The following is a 19,157-nucleotide window of genomic DNA, read 5'->3' as shown; positions in this document are numbered from 1 at the left end:
ATGCCAGGCTCCCCTTGTCCTTCACTATCTCCTGGAGTTGACTCAAATTCATATCCATTGAGTCCGTGATGCTATCTAACCATCTCATTCTCTGCTGTCCCTTTATCCTTTTGTTTCAATCTTTCCCAGCATCCGGGTCTTTTCCAATGAGCTGGCACTTCGAATCAGGTGACCAAAGTATTGGCGCTTCAGCTTCAGCCCCAGTCCTTCCAATGAATATTCAGGGTTGACTCCTTGCTGTCCAAGTGACTTTCAAGAGCCTTCTCCAGCCCCACAATTCAAAAGCATCTATTCTTCATCACTCAGCCTTCTTTGTGGTCCAACTCTCACATCTGTACATGACTACTGGAAAAACCATAGCTTCGACTATATGGACCTTTGTTGGCAAAGTGATGTCTCTGCTTTTTAATATGCTCTTTAGGTTTGCTTGTTTTCCAAGGAGCTAGTGTCTTTTAATTTCATGTCTGCAGTCCTTCACTTATTCTCATTTCAGTGGTCTTCATTTATTTCCACATTCCCACTGCCAAAGGGTTGGCAGGAAAGGAGGACAGTGGAGGTGGCATTTGAAACATGGAGATCTGCACCCAGGAATGCAGGAGTGCTCAAAGGCAGTCTCGGTGCGGTGGGATCTGCTACCCCTGGGTTTTGGAGGCAGGACAGCAGCCAGGCAAGGGGCAGCCAGGCAAGGCAGATAGGATGGGCTTGGAGCCTGATGACCTGGAGAGGAGCCACCTCAAAGAGCAGCAGAAATAAATCACACGTTTGGTTGTAAATCCCTCCTGCACGTTCAGCAACTTCTTGGCAAACTTGATGGTCTAATCTTGGCTATGCCCTGGGAGTAAAAAATAAGGGTTTGTACCCAGATGGGGACAGATCAATAAAGGGCCAAGTAGAGGTCAGGGTGAAAACGGCACAAGACTGGAATGCCAGGAGGCAGCAGGGCAGTGGCATAAAGCCCTATATCTCCTCCCCCAGGAATAGAAGATCCACCCTCACTGGTGTTTAAAGAGAAGCACCCCCTGTCCTCTTGCAATGAGGCGTCACCCTTATGCAATAGGTCTCGTTCCCTCTTCCATGATAGCCATCACCTATGGGTGGTTACCCTTGAGAAACCTCAGAAATATCTGGGAGAAAAAAAGTCCTATTGAAAAGACAATAATTCTTGCCAGTGGTACAATTTATAACAATTGAAGGGGGCAACTTAAATAGCCAACAAGGGGAGAAGGTTAAATCAGCTAAGTTATAGCCACCCAACAGACTATTATGCAGTTGTTAAAAATAAGGGAAGCCTGTTTGAAAGACTGGAGATGACTCTCACGAAACGTCAAGCGGAAAAACTGGACCACGAGAGTTTGCACCGTATGTGTCATTTTTGTGATGAAAAATGACTATGTGGGTAGAAGGAAAAAAAAAAAGACCATGAGATTTCTGACCGAAATGCTAAGGGTAATAATCTCTGCTTAAGGGCGTGGGTAGACTTTGACTTTCTTCTGTTTGTTTTTTGGTTCTTTCTGAAGTTTCCATAATAAGTATACACTATAGATTTCCATTGGACAAAGTGAATGTTATTTTGCATGCTATTTTAATAATGGAAATGCTTTGGCTCTAAGCATGGGACTCAACTCTCTTCCTGACGTTCCCACGTGCCCCTCCCTAGGGTCTGCTTGGCTGGCAGAAATTCCAGGAAATAAACAAACTGCAGCTTAAGGAGATCTGTTCAGGAACAAGTGAGGGGGAGAACCAAATTCTTCATCCAGTCCCTCGGCCAGCTGTGTCTTTGAAAGAATAAAGATGCAAAGCTTTGAGAAAGGAAGGATGTAGGGCTCTGGGGAGAGAAAATTGAGCAGAGAGGCTGTGTGGGTGTGGGGACTTGCTGACACAGGCTGGAGTTGGGGGCTGGGTTTACCTTCTCAGTCAAAGCTACACCCTCAATTATAATACTGTTCTTTGATATGAGCAATGAATATTTTATTCATCTTAAGGAGGGTGCAGATGAAAGTGTCCTTAGACAGTATGGCTCTTGTAATCAATTCATAATTTAAAATTGAAGTAGGAACAGTGTGGGCTTTCCAGGTGGCTCAGGAGGGCAAAGAATCCACGTGCAGGTTCGATACCCGGTCAGGAAGATCCCCTGGAGGGAATGGCAACCCACTCCAGTATTCTTGCCTGGAGAATCCCATGGACAGAGGAGCCTGGCGGGCTACAGTCCATGGGGTCACAGAGTCGGACATGACTGAAGCAGCTGAGCATGCACACGTGCACGCACGCACACAAGAACCGTGTGCTTCAAGCCTCCGACTAAACCCTGATGCCATTACTACCAACTTTGGAGTGAGTGGCCACTCTGTTCTTGAGATGGGGCTGCCGAGCTCCTGACCACTGCCAGCCCAGTGACTTTCAGGAATGACCTGCCTTGGTTTGTGCAGACACAGCCACTGTGAGCAGCCTGCCTCTGGCCAGCCATGGCTGAATTTCCTCCTGCTTCTCCCAGGAGCACAAAATGTGCTACGAGAGCAGATAATGAAGGAGATCTGCTCAGTGTAATGAATTTCTAGTTTCTGGTTTATTACTTATTTATTTTTTATACTGCATCTTGGTCTCCTCAAGAAGGACAATTTCAGGGTGATTCATCTACTCATCTATCCATCCACCTATTCATATGTCCCTCATCCATCCATCTATCCATCCTTCCATCTATTTATCCTTCCACTCATCCACCCGTTCAAAGATTTAAGGAGCATTTACAATGTGTTAGGTGTTATCCAAAATGGTTGCTGCCCCCAAGAAGCCCAAAATACAGAGAGAATGAAAGGCAAATGAGTTGGTAATCATCAAAGCACAATACTTTCATTCATTACTTGAAGTTTAAATAGGTGCAACCCCTAGGAAGGACAGTGTGGCAACATTAACGGTACAGCATTAACACCCCAGCATTAACACCCTTGACCCAGCAATTCCACTTGTTGAAAGTTAACCTACAGATACTCATCCATGCACAGAATGACTCGTGTACTGAGTTATTCATTTCAGCATTATTTGTAATGATGAAAGTTTCCACAGTTCCATCACCCAAATGACCAAGAGTAGGAGACCGATGAGACAAATGATACTATATCTATGTAAGAATTTGTATATTCTTATATTCACTAATATGGAAAGATTGCTAAGATTTATTCTTAGGTTAAAGAATATACAATAATGTGCACATTATTTTGCCAAGTGTACTGAAGAGAAAATAACCTGTGTGTGTTTAGCATTTGTCTGCAGGCTGTTTCAATGCACATGGAGGCTCTTTCTAGAAAATAAACACCTGAAGTGACCCTCAGCCAATAGGGGATTGTTGTTGTTGTTGTCCAGTTGCTGAGTCACGTCTGATTCTTTGAGACCCCATGGACTGTGGCACACCAGTCTCGCCTGTCCTTCACTACCTCCTGGAGTTTGCTCACATTCACGTCCATTGAATCAGTGATGCTATATAACCATCTCATCTTCTGCCGCCCCCTTCCCCTTTTGCCTTCAATCTTTCCCAGCATCAGGGTCTTTTCCGATGAGTCAGCTCTTCACATCAGGTGGTCATAGTATTGGAGCTGTAGCTTCAGGCCCAGTCCTTCCAATGAATATTCAGGGTTAATTTGCTTTAGGATCAGCCCTCAGCCTTCTTTATGGTTCAACTCTCACATCCATACACGACTACTGGAAAAAGCATAGGTTTGACTATATGGACCTTTGTTGGCAAAGTGATGCCTCGTGCTTTTTAATACGTTGTCTAGATTTGTCATAGCTTTCCTTCCAAGGAGCAAGAGTCTTTTAGTATTATGGCTCAGTCACCATCCTCAGTGACTTTGGAGCCCCCTTGGTGGAAACATGATCTACAGTGCCTCCCAGAAGTCCCAGAAGAAGTGAGCCTTAATAACCCATGGTGGTAACCTGCTCACTCACAGACACTTGGATTTCCTCCCCTTTCTGTCTCACTTCCTCACTCTTTCACCATGCTGCCTAGGATAATCTCCCAAACTACTTGAGCCCAGATATTTACCTTGAGATCTGCTCTTGAGGAAACACAAACTAGGACAATGTAATTGCTTACGTAGAGGTTGGAAGTAGAACCACTGCAGCCTCTGGGGAGGGGAACTGGGCGGCTGAGGGCAAGCGGGCCAAGAGAGATTTTCATCATGGAACCTGACATCTTTTTAAATGCCTAACATTTTATATTAGCTATTGAGGACTTCCCTGGTGGTCCAGAGGTTAAGAATTCACCAGCAAATGCAGGGGACACGGGTTCAATCCCTGATCTAGGAAGATTCCGCATGCCACAGGGCAACTAAGCCCATGTGCCACAACTACCGAGCCTAGTTGAGAAAGCTTGCATGCAGCAGCAAAGACCCAGTGCAGCCAACAATAAAGAAATTAATAATAATTAATTAATTACAAATAACTTACTTTAAAAAAAAATTCCCAATGACACCAACTGATAAATAGTACAATTGGGGAGGCACAAAGTACACTGGGAGCACAGATGTTAAAAAACCCAAACTCAGCCAGTGAACATCAGCAGTGAACCACAAACTCTGGCTCCTGGTTCAGCAGGCGTGAATCCTGTCTCTGTGACTTGCACGCTGTGTGACAAGCCCCATTTCTTGAATTCTTTGTGCCTCAGTTTCCTCATCAGAACAAACTGGGATGATGGTAATGGTACTTATTTCAGAGGATTGTTGTGAGGGTTAAACACATTGACATATGTGTCTTAGTCCGTCTGGGCTGCTGTAACCAAAATACCATAGACTGGATGGGTTATGAACAGCAGAAATGTATTTCTCATGGTTCTGGAGGCTGGAAGTCTGCGATCTCAGTACCAGCACGGTTGAGTGAGGGTTCTCTTCTGAGTCGCAGACTTCACTCTGTGTCCTCACATGGCAGAACTGGCTGTGAACTCTCTGGAATCTCTTATAAGTGCACTCATCCTATTCACTCTTATGACTTGATCATTTCCCCAAGACCCCACCTTCTAAACCATCACCTCTGGGGACTGAGACTTCAGCCTGTGATACCTGAGGGGCACTCAGATCACAGCAGCATGTGACGCACAAGCATGGCTCGCTGACAGCACCCCCATGGTCAGCTGTCTGTTGCATTCAGCTATGTAGCTTGATCTTGGCCAAATCCATATTCCTCCCCGGGAAATTTTCCTACTAGGTATTCTTCTCCCAGCAGCCTCTCAAATGTCTTCATTCTGTATGTTTTTCTACTTCCAGGAGGAGAAAGCAAAGATACCTTTGGAAACTTCTGGATGGGTTTGCACCATCATCAGAACTGCATGATGGTCAGGGAGAACCTCACAGAGCCATCAAAGACAGTAAAAGCCCCAGGAACCAATCAGAAGCCGAGGAAAATTGAGGAGAAGAATTCACGTCTGGGCACAAAATTGTACCGAGCAGCAGTTTTGAAAAGAAGCTAAGGATGAATAGTGGAGAGAGAAACACAATCGGCTTTGGTTTATGTCTTCTTACAATTTTTATGTCTGAACTGGAATTTGCTTCCTTTTTGCCTCTCTCTCACTTGAAAAGAACTAAACTCTGATAGTTAAGCTCGAACTGAGCTGGATGGCCCACTATGTCACATAAGTACATTTCTAGTTCTTAGTTCTGATATTTAAAGAGGTGCTATTATTTATTGTACACAGTAATATATTTCTTCGTTCACTGGTGTCTCCTAGACCCTAAAGCAGAAAAATGCTTTAATAAAAATTTGCGTATTGCTTCCTTAAAGCTGGGAGACTAATCTTGGGGATTGTAGAGTGGTTGGCATTTGGGATGTTGTAATGAATTATTGCCTAATATCTCTTTTCTTGCGACACATATATGATTAGTAAATGTTGTCTGCTCACTGATTAACTTTGTTTATTTCCTAATTAAGTTTAGGATCAGCTGTCTTATGGTTATAGAAATAATTGTTTGATTAATGTGTAGGAATTTACATTTTCATTATGCTCCTGAATAACTTCTGTCCCAATTAGACGCAACACCCCATGCTGATCTGGGGCACCGGAATTGCAATTTTCACCCATTAAGGAATAACAGTTATATTGATTGGTGATAATTGGGTGCAGATAGTAAATACACATTAGCAAAATTTAAATTATATACCAACTGGTTCTTTCAATTTGCTTCCAGAGTAGCAGAGTTATAGAGATGGCCATCCATGGTTTGGACAGAGTCGGAGCTCACATAATGGCCAACGCTCTTTTTGATCAGTACATTCCATGAAATTTCAAGAAGAACTGTAGAAATGAGCCATCTGTTGGGATTTGATATCTGAGCTTGCAAGTATCTCCTTGAAGTTCTCCCTGGGCACCTCACCTGCCTCACTCTAGTCCCTTCCTGTTTCTCTGTCAAGAACACTCTGGCTCCTCATTGTCTGCCGCTGTAGGTTTAAAGACGCTGGCTGGTGCCCAAGGATATTCAAAATACAATTCCTTCTTATCCATTCATTTATATTGGGGCTTCTGATGTGAATAGAGATTCACTCAAGGTATCTCAGGAAACTAGCAGATTTCCTGTAGGGACGTGTGGAGTGGAAGCAGACTAAGAAGCCTGGAGGTAAGTAACTTGGCTATTTCCGCCTGTGTCCATTTCTCTCTGTCTGGCTGTCTTTCTCTTTGCCTGTCTCTCCATCTCTACTTTTGTCTTCAGTGTGCGTCTCTCTCCTCTTTTAGAGAGACAGTCTCCTGTCTTACCACCAACCAGCTTCCCACCCTCTGTGTTTTCCCCTCTCCCTCAGAGCAGCCTGCAAGGGCTTTGGTTTTGCTGTTTCCCATTTAACTCCACCTCCATTACCTCAGCCCCTCACCACCACCTTCAATCATCTATTTCTCTCATTTCCAAACCTTGGGGAGGAGTGTGGCCTTTGGCCTTTGCTGTGTCATTCCGCTTCTACTCTCCCATTATTGACCTACCAGCGGGCTAAATTTTACTTCATATGTTTACAAACACCAATTCTTGGTGAATTTTAATATTATGTATCACAAAGGAACTTATAATCAGTACCATAAATGGAAAGCCAGCATTTTCCTGACATACATAAATAAAAGCATAACAATTAAAAAAATACTTTAAATCATATACTTGCCACCAGTTTTATACATCCTGTCCCCCCGGGAGCACTGGTCTAGCTCCTCATCCCTCTGAATCCATCTCTACAAGCGTTCTGTTGTCAGCAGCCTCAGGATTGGTCACCCGCAAGTCATGTGCCCATCTCTGTCCAATCAGCTGTGACTAGGGTGAGGGCATGGTCACCTGATCTAGAGCAAAGGTTTGTGGGTACCAGGCTTCGTTCAAGGACCTAGTGTTCTAGCTAAGTAAAAAATGACTCTCAGGTACTTCTTGTAGTTAGGTTTCAAGCCAAATGCTCTACGCACAAGATCACAGTTTGTCTTCTCAGCAACTCCATGGAGAGCTAGTTAGTAGTTCCATTTCTCTATCCTTCAAAACCTAACAGGAATAAACCCCTAAGTTTCCCAGGGAGACTAGACTCCAGGCCCTGGCAAGATGCTGCTCCTTTTGGGACCATTCACAGACAGTTTCATCCAGAGCTGCATCTTTGCCCCAGAAGCCAAAGTCAGCCCAGTGGCCTCTGAAAATCAAACTCCTCTTCTCCAAGTTTGGAACTCCAAAAGGTAGAACTGTAGTCAGCCAGGGTATTAGCTGTCTACCAGCAAGGTTTATGGCTGAGCCCAGAGAAAAACCTTTTGGGGAGGTTTTGAGGAAGAAGTCCTGGGTGTTCATTGGAAGGACTGATGCTGAGGCTGAAACTCCAGTACTTTGGCCACCTCATGTGAAGAGTTGACTCATTGGAAAAGACCCTGATGCTGGGAGGGATTGGGGGCAGGAGGAGAAGGGGACGACAGAGGATGAGATGGCTGGATGACATCACCGACTCAATGAACATGAGTTTGGGTGAACTCCGGGAGTTGGTGATGGACAGGGAGGCCTGGCGTGCTGCCATTCATGGGGTTGCAAAGAGTCAGACTCGACTCAGTGACTGAACTGAACTGAATGGAGGATGCTGGGAGAACTGCCTCATGCAGAGAGAGGCCTCAATTCATGACTGCTAATGACTGTGCCACCAGATTGCAGCAGACCGGGTTGCTGCAGAGAGGTGAAGCAGGAGGATGGCTTTGGCTGCAGAACTTGCTGTGTTCCTGCCATCTGCTTCTGGGCTGACCCCACTGCAGTCCTCTGTCCATTTCAGTTACTCCACCCCAACTCTGAGCAATACACTGAGGGTATTTCTCACCCACTTCTTGCTTCTCCCCACCTCAACACAGTCCCCAGATTAAAAAAAAAAAAAGTCATGCTTTGTAAAGGGAGCTGAAAATACAGCATATTATCTACTTCGGAAGGAAGAACTGTAGTTAGGATGTTGACTATGATGTCACTGGTGCTCTGACACAGTGCCTGATGTGTGTTGGGTCCCCCGTTATGATCTGCAAATGGATGAATGAGACAGAGTGGAAGGTGTGGCTGGACCAAGCAAAATAGGAGTCCACAATGAAACAAGAACCACACTGTGTGTCTTCTCTGATGGAATACAAAATGTCACTTACCCTGAAGGAAATGCCAGTAATTTTAAATTCTAGCAGAATTTCTCTCTTGAAGGTTTGGCCAAGAAATACGTTGTGTAATATAGTTTTCCGAGAGGAAAAAAACTCCTGCCTTCCTGAGCGTAGCTCACAGTGGTCCCCAGACCAGACTCCCCAAGGAGACAGTGCTCAGCCCTTCCTAGTGTGGGGTGCAGGCTGGTGGGACAGGTTTTGAAGTCAGACTGCCTAGGTTTGACATGAGCTGCTGTGTGATGCTGGACTGCATGGTCAGTGTGGACAGAGTGTTGGACATGGAGCAGTGGAGGGGTAGGAAAGAATGTTCTTTCCAGGCTCAAATCTGGCCTTAGTCTAACACAGGTGATGCTGCTGGACAATTTCCTTACCTGTGGAAAATTACAGGGTTGGAGTAAGTGGCAGATCTCAAGAGCAGTGCTGTCCATTAGAAATATTTTATAAGACACAAGTGTGATCTTAAATTTTCTCCTAGCCATATTAAAAAAGAGAGAGAGGGAAAAAAGAGAGGGAGGAAACCATTGAGATTAATTTTAATAATATATTTTATGTAACTCACTCTATCAAAAGTATTATAATTTCAACATGTAATCAACATAAAAGATTATTAGTGTGATATTTTATGTTCTCCCTGTTCTACTGAGTTTTCTAAGTCAGGTGTGCATTTTATATCTTACAGCACATCTCAGTTTGGACTGACTGCATTCGTGTTATTAGTTATTGGTCATATGTGGCCAGTGGTCACTCTTACTGGGCAGTGCAACCGCAGGGCTTCTTGGGTCGTGTATTTAGATTGTGGGATTTTAAGATGGACTGTGCTTTTATTGCAGCAGGAGAGACAAAGTCAAATACAGGAGAGATTCATGTATGTGTGTGATGTGGGGAGGGGGTACAGATTCAGCTGCTGAGGGAGACTGTGGAATCGTTAATCCACTGGATTCTACAGAACTGGGTTCAAATCCAAGAACTGCCACTTACCGGCTGAGAGTCCTTGGGCAAGTCACTTTATCTAAGACCAAATTTCCTCCTGTGAAAGTTAGTTCTGACCTTAGGGAAGTCATGCAGATTAAATGAGATAATACATGTAAAGCACTTAACTCAATACATGGCATATTTTACATACTTAATTATGGCAGATATTATTATTATTCCATTGAGGCAGAATTAAAACCAAAATCACAGGCACTGGAGAAAAATATTCCCCCTGCCTTTTTTTTCTCTGTGGGACAAGACTTGCCTAAATGTTCAAGCCTGTAGAAAAGAATGGAAAGGTTGTGGTACTAGACCCTGTGCCCCATCATCTGTCCTGACAGACATCACTGATCAATTACAGCTTCTATCCACCTGAGCCCTGATGAAACCTCAGGAGGCTTCTCATGCGGGCAGTTGCTCAGTCTCAAGCAGCAAGCTGATGAAATGTTCGTGCCATCTGTGCCTTAGCACTGTGTGATAGAAGGCAGATGTCAGACCCCCAGGAGGCATTACTAAAAAATGACCAAAAACGGGAGACAGAGAGAGAATGAGAGCATGAGAAGAGGTTTGCAGGGGGTTAAAGTGACCAGTCAGAGATGGGACATTTTCCTATCCGAGTGTTTCTTGCATCTTGGAGTCAGGGTGTCTGAACCAACCCATGGTTCCTCTCTGAATCCTGCATTGGTTGGAGCTCGAGCTCCAGAGGTCTCTCTGGAGTGCCTTCCAGGGCCAGGCATCAGAGCTGGGGTCAAACCCTGGCTATTTCATCCAGGGAGGCGGGTTTATTTAGAATTCCAAAGGTCCGATTTATCTTGTGCTGAGCTGCCGGCTAGGACTGAATTGCCGACTGTTTCCCCAACATCTCTGCTTCCTGATCATCACTCTTGCTCAGCCCCTCGGGCGCTGAGGGGCTCACGTGGGAGTGTGTTAGATCCAGCCCATTCATCTCCCGCCCGTGGAGGGAACATCTCCTTGCACCAGCCCCAGAGCTTTTTTAACAGAGAAGAGAGAATGAGAGCCAAGTTGACACTCTTTCCCCTAGGAGACGATGAGGCAGAACCAAGAGGAGGTTTAAGACAAATGCAAAGAAAACGGGTCCATCCATCTTTCCTTCATTTCTTTATTCATTCAACAAATATTTGCAGGAGCCCAGAGCAGTTTCTTAGGACCAGGAGAGGAGCTTGTAAAGACGGAGCAGGCACGTTTCTCCCTCAGAGTGTACAGGACATGGGGGAGGTTGCGGCAAGTCAGTCAATAATTGGAATACTCAATAAACGTAATGACCCTAAGGGAGGTCACTTCACATCACCGCATGCTGGAAATCTTACAAAGCCTTCTGGAGGCTTTTGAACAAAATTCAGTCTCCTGACCTTGGCTCTTAAAGGCTGATACTTTGGGCCCCACCTACCTCTCAGACCTCACCTTGACTTGCCCACACTGTGCCTGCCGCCCACTCTGTTCCAGCTACAAAGGCCAAAAGATCCCCAGTCCTTCCACAGGTCTTGCTGCAGGGCCTTTGCACAGCCACTCCTCATGCCTGCAGTGCCCACCCCTGACGTCCTCTTTGTTGGCTTCTTCCCAGTCAAGTCTCAGTCCTATGGCCCCTTCCCAGAGCAGCCCTCTCTGACCCCCACTGACAGTTGCATACAGGCAAGTGAGGCCAAACTAGCCTCTCTGTCTCCAGAAGCCATGGTTTGTTGTTGTTGTTGTTGTTGTTGTTTTTGCTTGTTCTTGGTAGTGTTTCTTTTATTCACTGTTTGGAATCTGGCTTGCTGACTTTGCCACTTGCTACCTGTGTGTCACTACACACTCGCTAGCAAGTCACTACAGTTCTCAGTTTCGTCATCTGCAAAATGGGGCTATAATACCACCTTAGAGAGGCTTCTTGTGGGCTCCCCAGGAACCTCAGTGGTAAAGAATCCACCTGCCAGTGCAGGAGACATAAGAGACTCAGATTGGATCCCCTGGAGGAGGAAATGGCAACCCACTCCAGTGTTCTTGCCGGGAGAATCCCAGGGTCACAGGAGACTGGTGGGCTACAGGCGTATGATTGCAAACAGTTGGGCGTGACTAAGCACACATGTGAAGAATTATCATATGGATAAAATGAGATAGTTCAGGCAAGGAGCACCATGCTTGGCACATGGAAAGAGCTTAGTAAATAGTAATACTCTTATTAGTCTGTTACTAGTCTGTTGTGGAGCTAATTGGGAATGAACATGACTTATTCACACAGTGAGGAGTGCTCAACCAGCCTGTCTTGTTAGTCTCTTTGTTAACCACCTTGCAACTGGAATTTTTCTCTTTTGCCCTTCAAATGCATCTAATCTGAGGATTCCCTCCAGCCTCCTGCTGGCTGCAAAAATCCAGCAGGAATCTGCTTCTGCAGGGGCTGGCTTCCCATCTGGCTGGAATCACCCGCCAGCCACCCACAGCACGAGCACCTCACAAATTAGGGAGATCAGGAGCAGCCACTTCAGACAGTTCGCAGGCCGCAGGGTGCCGATTGGTAGCAGAACCACTTGCTGAAGCTGAAATTAACAGGTTTCTTGGGTTGAAGGCTTTAATTAAAAAATGCTAGGGAATTATTTCCTTAATTCAGAGACTTCTTAGTAATCACTTTCCCCTGCTTTGCCTTGAGACTCTTTATCTTCAGCTAGATTAATAGATGGTCTCAACAGCCTGAGCACAGGACCTGTGGCTGGAGTTTTGGGTTGTCAAATGAGGTGGGTGCTCTTCAAGGCTCCGTTCTGGGGTTCCAGACCTCTTCAGGCTGCGTGTTGCCTTCGGTCCCCTGAATTAGGTGAATGGCTTAGCTGACTCGGGCTGCCATTACAGAACGCCTTAGACTGGTGGCTGAAATAACAGAAATTGGTTCCCTCACAGTTCTGGAGGCTGGAAGTCTAAGATCAAAGAGCTGGTAAGTCTGTTCTTTCCTGAGGCCTCCCCACTTGACATGCAGAAAAACATCTTCTGGCTGGCTCTTTACATGGTCACCCCTTGGTCTATGTTGTCTGTGTCCTAATCTTTCTTTTTATAAGGATACCAGTCACACTGGATTGGGCTTCCTAGGTAGCGCTAGTGGTAAAGAACCCGTCTGTCAGGCCAGGAGACGTAAGAGACACGGGCTCGATCTTGGGTGGGGAAGATCCCCTGGAGGAGGGCATGGCAACCCACTCCAGTATGCTTGCCTGGAGAATCCATGGACAGAGGAGCCTAGGGGGCTACAGTCCATGGGGCTACAAGGAGTAGGACACAACTGAAGCAACTTAGTGCATTCACGCGCACGTGTGCGCATGCGCGGACACACACACACACACACACACACACACACACACACACACACACACACACACACACACTCTCACTCACTCACCAGATTAGGGCCCACCCTAGGAACCTCATTCTGCCTTAAACACCTCTTTAAGGATGTTATCTCCAAACACAGTCACATTCTGAGTACTGAGGGGGTTAGAACATTAACATAGGAATATCAGGGGGACACAGTTCACCCCACATCAGCTATCTCTCTTTTGATTCCACAGCTCCCATCTCCACACCTTCTTTTAGCTCAGAAATGATCACACTCTGCTGCGATGGCCTGGATATTTCTGTTTCTCTCTAAACTGTATGTCTGTGAGAGCAGGAACCCATTGTTTGCCCCACTGGAATATCCCCAAAGTGCTTAGGACACTGCCTGATCATGGGAAATACTCAGCAGATCTTTGTAAAGCCCATGAATGTATTTGCCACCTTGGCCAGCCTTAGAATGAAGTGAGGGGGACAGAAGGAAGACCCACCCATGCACTCAGCTTGCGGCTGGCCTCTGGCTGGATCTGCTGGGCTACTGCCATGTGGCTACACCCCTGCACCCAGTTCTCCTCTGAGACCTCGTAGGTTTTCTCTTCTGTAGCCGGTCACCCTGCCCTTCCGCCTTCTACCATCTCATCAGCCAGGCCAGTGTGGTGACTGTATCCAGCAATGCCCACCAGCCCTGCTGCAGATGGCTGGCCAGGCTTTCTCCAGCCAGAGCCATCCTAGACAGATCAATAAAAGTCCCTTTCTTAGTAGCTGCAAAAAAAAAAGAGGAAAAAAAGGCAGTTAATCTTGTCTAGGGTGAGTCATCTTGCTTTAAAGGTTAGGGTGGAGGTGAAGACATCTATATTGTTTTGTGTCCAGCGTCGGCAAACCAAGTGATATTTTCTTAATGACTGTGCGTGAACGTTTCAGATATAACTACTTGTTTTCCTCATTGATCCTCTTGCCAGCTGCTGTCACCCTTTAATTGTAAGTCTCCTCTCCCCTCCCTGCTCCCAGCCTTGCTGACAAATAGATAATAATGATCTGTAAACAAACATGTATGTGCACCAGGGGAGCCGCTCTTGAAAAGAACTCTTCGTGGCAGGAGGGAGGCAGGAAGAAAAGCAGTGAAGTCACTCAGACCTTGGTTAGAATCCCAGCTCTGCACTTCCTCAAATAGTGCCATCCGATAGGTAAAGCACTGGGCAGGGATGGGAATGTTCCGTATCTGTGCTGTCCAACATGGTAGCCGCTAGCCACAGGTGGTGACCGAGTGCTTGAAATGTGGCTGGTGCAACCAACTGGGGAACTGATTTTTATTTTATTTACATCTCAACAGTGACAAGTAGCAAGTGTCACGATCAGTGCAATTTTATTTTTTTAATTAAAAAATATTTATATACTGTATAAATAATTATATTTTATTTAAATATTTAAATTATATATTTTATTTATATTAGATTGTATTAATTTATTTATATGCTATATATATTTGTGTATACACTCCATGGAATTCTCCAGGCCAGAATACTGGAGTGGGTAGCCTTTTCCTTCTCCAGGGGATCTTCCCAACTCAGGGATTGAACCCAGGTTTCCCACATTGCAGGCAGATTCTTTACCAGCTGAGCCACAGGGGAAGCCCAAGAATGCTGGATTGGGTAGTCTATCCCTTCTCCAGTGGATCTTCCCAACCCAGGAATCGATCCAGGGTCTCCTGCATTGCTGGGTGGATTCTTTACCAACTGAGCTATCAAGGAAGCCCTTTTTTAATTTTAAGAAATCTTTATTTATATAGTTATTTTGGCTGCATCAAATCTTTGTTGTGGTGCTCGGGCTTCTCTCCATGGTGTGTGGGCTCTAGCTTGTGGCACATGGGCTTGGTTGCCCCACGGCATGTGGGATCTTAGTTCCCCTACCAGGTACTGAACCCACATCCCCTGCACTGGAAGGTGGATTCTCAACCACTGGACCACAGGGAAGTCCCTCAATCATCACAGTTTAGAGATCAGTCATGTCACCTCTCAGAGCCTCTACTAGCTCCCCTATAAATGGACATAATAATCTCTATTGCATAATTGCAGCACTAGCTGCATTAACTAGCAGGCTCCATGGTGCAGTGGCTCCAAAAGATCTGACAATTACTTCTTGCTTGTGTGATCAACCTCTTCCAAGGGACGTTCAGGAATTCAGGATGACGGACTCTCTGACCTCCCACCCATAGTCACTCCAGTTATCCCCAGCGCAGTCAGCTGGAAAGGGAAAACAGCACAATTCCAAGGCTAAGGGTTTTATCTTAAGCAGTTGAAGCAGAAATTGCAACATCATTTCCACTCTCCTAATTCTTGGTAAGAACTCACTTGCCTTGTCAAGCGTAACTGCAAGAGGAGCTGAGAAATTCAGTCTCTAGCTAGGCAGCTGTGTCCCAGCTAAGACTCTCTTGCTATGGGATAAGGAAAGAACACATGTTGGAGAAGAGATAACTGTCTTCACCCCCATGCGTGCCCACTTTGCAGCGATGTTGTAAGGGTTAAATGATATTATGTATGTATCACAGTACTTATGTATCTGCTTTTTTTTTTAATTGGAGGATAATTGCTTTACAATGTTGTGTTGGTTTCTTATGAGTATACATATGTCCCCTCCCTCTTAAACCTCCCTCCCACTCCACCTCCCACTCCTGTCTCACCCCCAGGTCCTCACAGAGCACCAGGCTGAGCTCCTATGTTATAAAGCAACTTCCCACTAGCTATATATTTTACACAATGTAAGTGTATATATCTCAATGCTACTCTCTTAATCTGTCCTACCCTACACAAGCAGACTTGTGTGGACCCCATAGACGGAAGCCCACCAGGCTCCCCCGTCCCTGGGATTCTCCAGGCAAGAACACTGGAGTGGGTTGCCATTTCCATCTCCAATGCATGAAAGTGAAAAGTGAAAGTGAAGTTGCTCAGTCATGTCTGACTCTTAGCGACCCCATGGACTGCAGCCTACCAGGCTCCTCTGTCCCTGGGATTTTCAAGGCAAGACTACTGGAGTATATGTTAGTATATGATAACTTTTTTTCTCTTTCTGACTTCCTTCGCTCTGTATAGCAGACTCTAGGTTCATCCACCTCAGCTCAACTGACTCAAATTTGTTCCTTTTTATGGCTGAGTAATATTCCATTGTATGTACGTACCATAATTTCTTGGTCTTTTAATCTATCGATGGACATCTACATTGCTTGCATGTCCTGGCTATTGTAAATAGTGCTGCAATGAACATTGGAGTACACGTGTCATTTTGAATTATGATTTTCTCAGGGCATATACCGAGTAGTGGGATTGCCGGGTCATATGGTAGTTTTATTCCTAGTTTTTTTTTTTTTTTAAGGAATCTCTCTACTGTTCTCCGTAGTGGCTGCATCAATTTACATTCCCACCAACAGTGCAAGATTGTCAGCTTTTGCTGTGAAAGGAAACAACCCTTATATTTAATATCTTGGGACAGCACTTAGATTCCAGAACCACCAGTTTAGCTCACAATTTGGGCTGGGTTCACTTGAGTGTGTCTAGCCTAGCTGATCTTAGTTTATTCATGCCATTTCAGTCCATTGCTGGGTGCTTTAGGTTGGCAAGAGCTGACTGTTGTAGGATGGGCACAGCTGGACCATCTTGTCTCTGCTCTACTTAACTTCTTACCCTGAAGTTGGTTAATGACAGGGTTCCGAGGGAGTGTGGGAATATGCCTTTGGGGGCTTAGGATTGGAACTGGCACCCAGTCATTTCAGTCACATCTTGTTGACCAAAATGTGTTCACAAGTCTCAAGACCAATCAAAATTCAGGGGTAGGGAAATGTGCTCTCTTTTTAAAGACTTTTTTTTTTTTTTTAATGTGGACCATTCCAAAGAATTGATGCTTTTGAACTGTGGTGCTGGAGAAGACTCTTGGGAGTCCCTTAGACTGCAAGGAGATCAAACCAGTCAATCCTAAAGGAAATCTACCCTGCCTATTCATTGGAAGGACTGAACCTCCAATACTGTGGCCACCTGATGAGAAGAACTAACTCATTAGAAAAGACCCTGATGCTGGGAAAGATTGAGGGCAGGAGGAGAAGGGGGTGACAGAGGATGAGATGGTTGGATGGCATCACCGACTCAATGGACATGAGTTTGAGCAAACTCCAGGAGATGGTGAAGGACAGGGAAGCCTGATGTGCTGCAGTCCATGGGGTCACAAAGAGTCGTACGTGACTGAGCAGCTAAACAACAATTTTTAAAATCTTTACTGAATTTATTACAGTATTTTTTTAATATTTTGGCTTTTTGGCTGTGATGCATGTGGGATCCCAGCTCCCCAACCAGGGGTTGAACCCACACCCCCTGCATTGGAAGGCGAAGTCTTAACCACTGGACCACCGGGGAAGTCCCAGTACTCTGTGTCTTGATTGGAGGGGATTCCAAGTTGTATTGCTGAGAGGTACAGATACAGGGAGGAAAATAGAGCCATTTTTTTTTTGCAAGCAATCTACCATAATTTGGCACACAGTCCACTCAAGACAGGGCTTCCCAGGGCACTAGTTGTAAAGAACCTCCTGCATGCAGGAGGTGTAAGAGAGACAGGTTTGATCCCTGGGTCGGGAAGATCCCCTGGAAGAGGGGATGGCAAGCCATTCCAGTATTCTTGCCTGGAGAATCCCATAGACTGTATGAAGCCCACGAGGCTTCTCTGTCCCTGGGATTGCAAACAGTCAGACATGACTGAAGTAACTTGACATGCATGCATGCCATTCAACACATGGTGATATAATAACATTATTAAGCCATGAAGGCAAATGCTTTTTTTTTTCTTCTATATTCTCTATTCAATTATTCATTGAAAAAAAATTACTGAGTATTTACTATGGGTCCAGCTTTGTGCTAAAGATAGTAGCTAGCTTTGGTGTATTGGGCATCCAACTGCTACCAAGAGGTCAAGTTAATTTTTGTGTCATAAAAAGAGGATAAATAAGCTTCAGGATAGATGCTGGCTCCACCTCTCAGCCCTTGACGGGTGCCTGTTGTTCTCTTGTCATTTCCTGGGTAGCTCTGACGATGAAAAGGTGTCTTGTTAACCGTGACCCTCGTTGTTTTGACTGTGGTGTGGTCATCTCTCCAAGCCTGGGTGAATTATCAATGAGGTTTGTAGCTGCTTGTGGTTTTGTCTGCCGGAGGGGAGCACTTGGAGATGAACCTGGATGGGTCCAGCAGGAACTGACAGAAGCCTTTGGAGAGAGAGAATAAACAGCCCACTGATTCAGAGGGCTATAAAAGGAATCCTTCTTGCTTCCACGTAAAATGACTTGTCTCGCCTGCAAGATGAATCAGAAACATAAAGGGTGACGAATGGCAGTGATTTCCAAAGCACTGGGAAATATCGTGGGCCCCACAGCGAAGTCACATCTGGTGGCTGCAAGATACATCTTGGGCCCGACGACATCCATCTCTGTCTCTCCAGGTATCTGCAGCCTTGCTCCCACTATCTTGCTATCAAAACCAGCTTTCCTCTGCAGCTGAAAATCTTGCTGGAGACACGTTCTTTGGACCTGACAACTCCCAGACAAAAATAAAATGTTATTTGAAGACTGAAATGCCCAAGGAGGGAAATCCTAGAAGGATAAGCACTTCTGGTTCTTGTCCTCTCTTGCATTGTCTCTCTTGCTTTGAGCATCAAAGTGACTCATAAAAGAAGCAGAAAGGGGCCATTTGCACCAGAAAAAGAAAAAAAGAAAACTTCCTTGGGAGGCTTTTTCCCCACTGTTTTATTATGAAAAGTTTCAAATTTAGAGCAAAGATGAAATGATTTTATCCATCACAAAAACTCTGCCACTAATCTACAACTAACCATTTTATTCTTCTTGCTTTATCACTTACCAGTCGATCAACCCACCATTCTTATTTTTCTGATACATTTCAAAGTAAGTTGCAGTCATCAGTCCACTTTGGCAGGGGCTTTTTAAGACCACAGCTGTCAGGGACCCACAACCAGATCCCTGAATCATTATCCAGGAGATCTGCATTTTTAATCATTTTAGTCTCATTTTGCAAGAAGAAAAACCGAAGCTCAAAGCTGGGTGATAGGACCTGTCCAAGGCCACAGCAAACGGGTGCTAAAGCTGGGATTTAAACTCATGCAGGGCCTTTTATACTCTGAGCCTGTGCTCTGCCGGTTCTGCTACAAAGACTGTGAAGTCTGCTCTTTCTTATGGCCCAGAATGGCTGTGTAGGAGGTGCAGGAGGAGCTCAGGGTACCC

Source organism: Bos grunniens, chromosome 17 (assembly GCF_055505025.1).
Source record: "Bos grunniens cultivar Pamir isolate PY7600 chromosome 17, Bosgru_T2T1.0, whole genome shotgun sequence".
NCBI classification, from domain to species: Eukaryota; Metazoa; Chordata; class Mammalia; order Artiodactyla; family Bovidae; genus Bos; species Bos grunniens.
The sequence above is the reverse complement of the archived record's forward strand: the minus strand, read 5'-3'. Positions refer to the sequence as shown.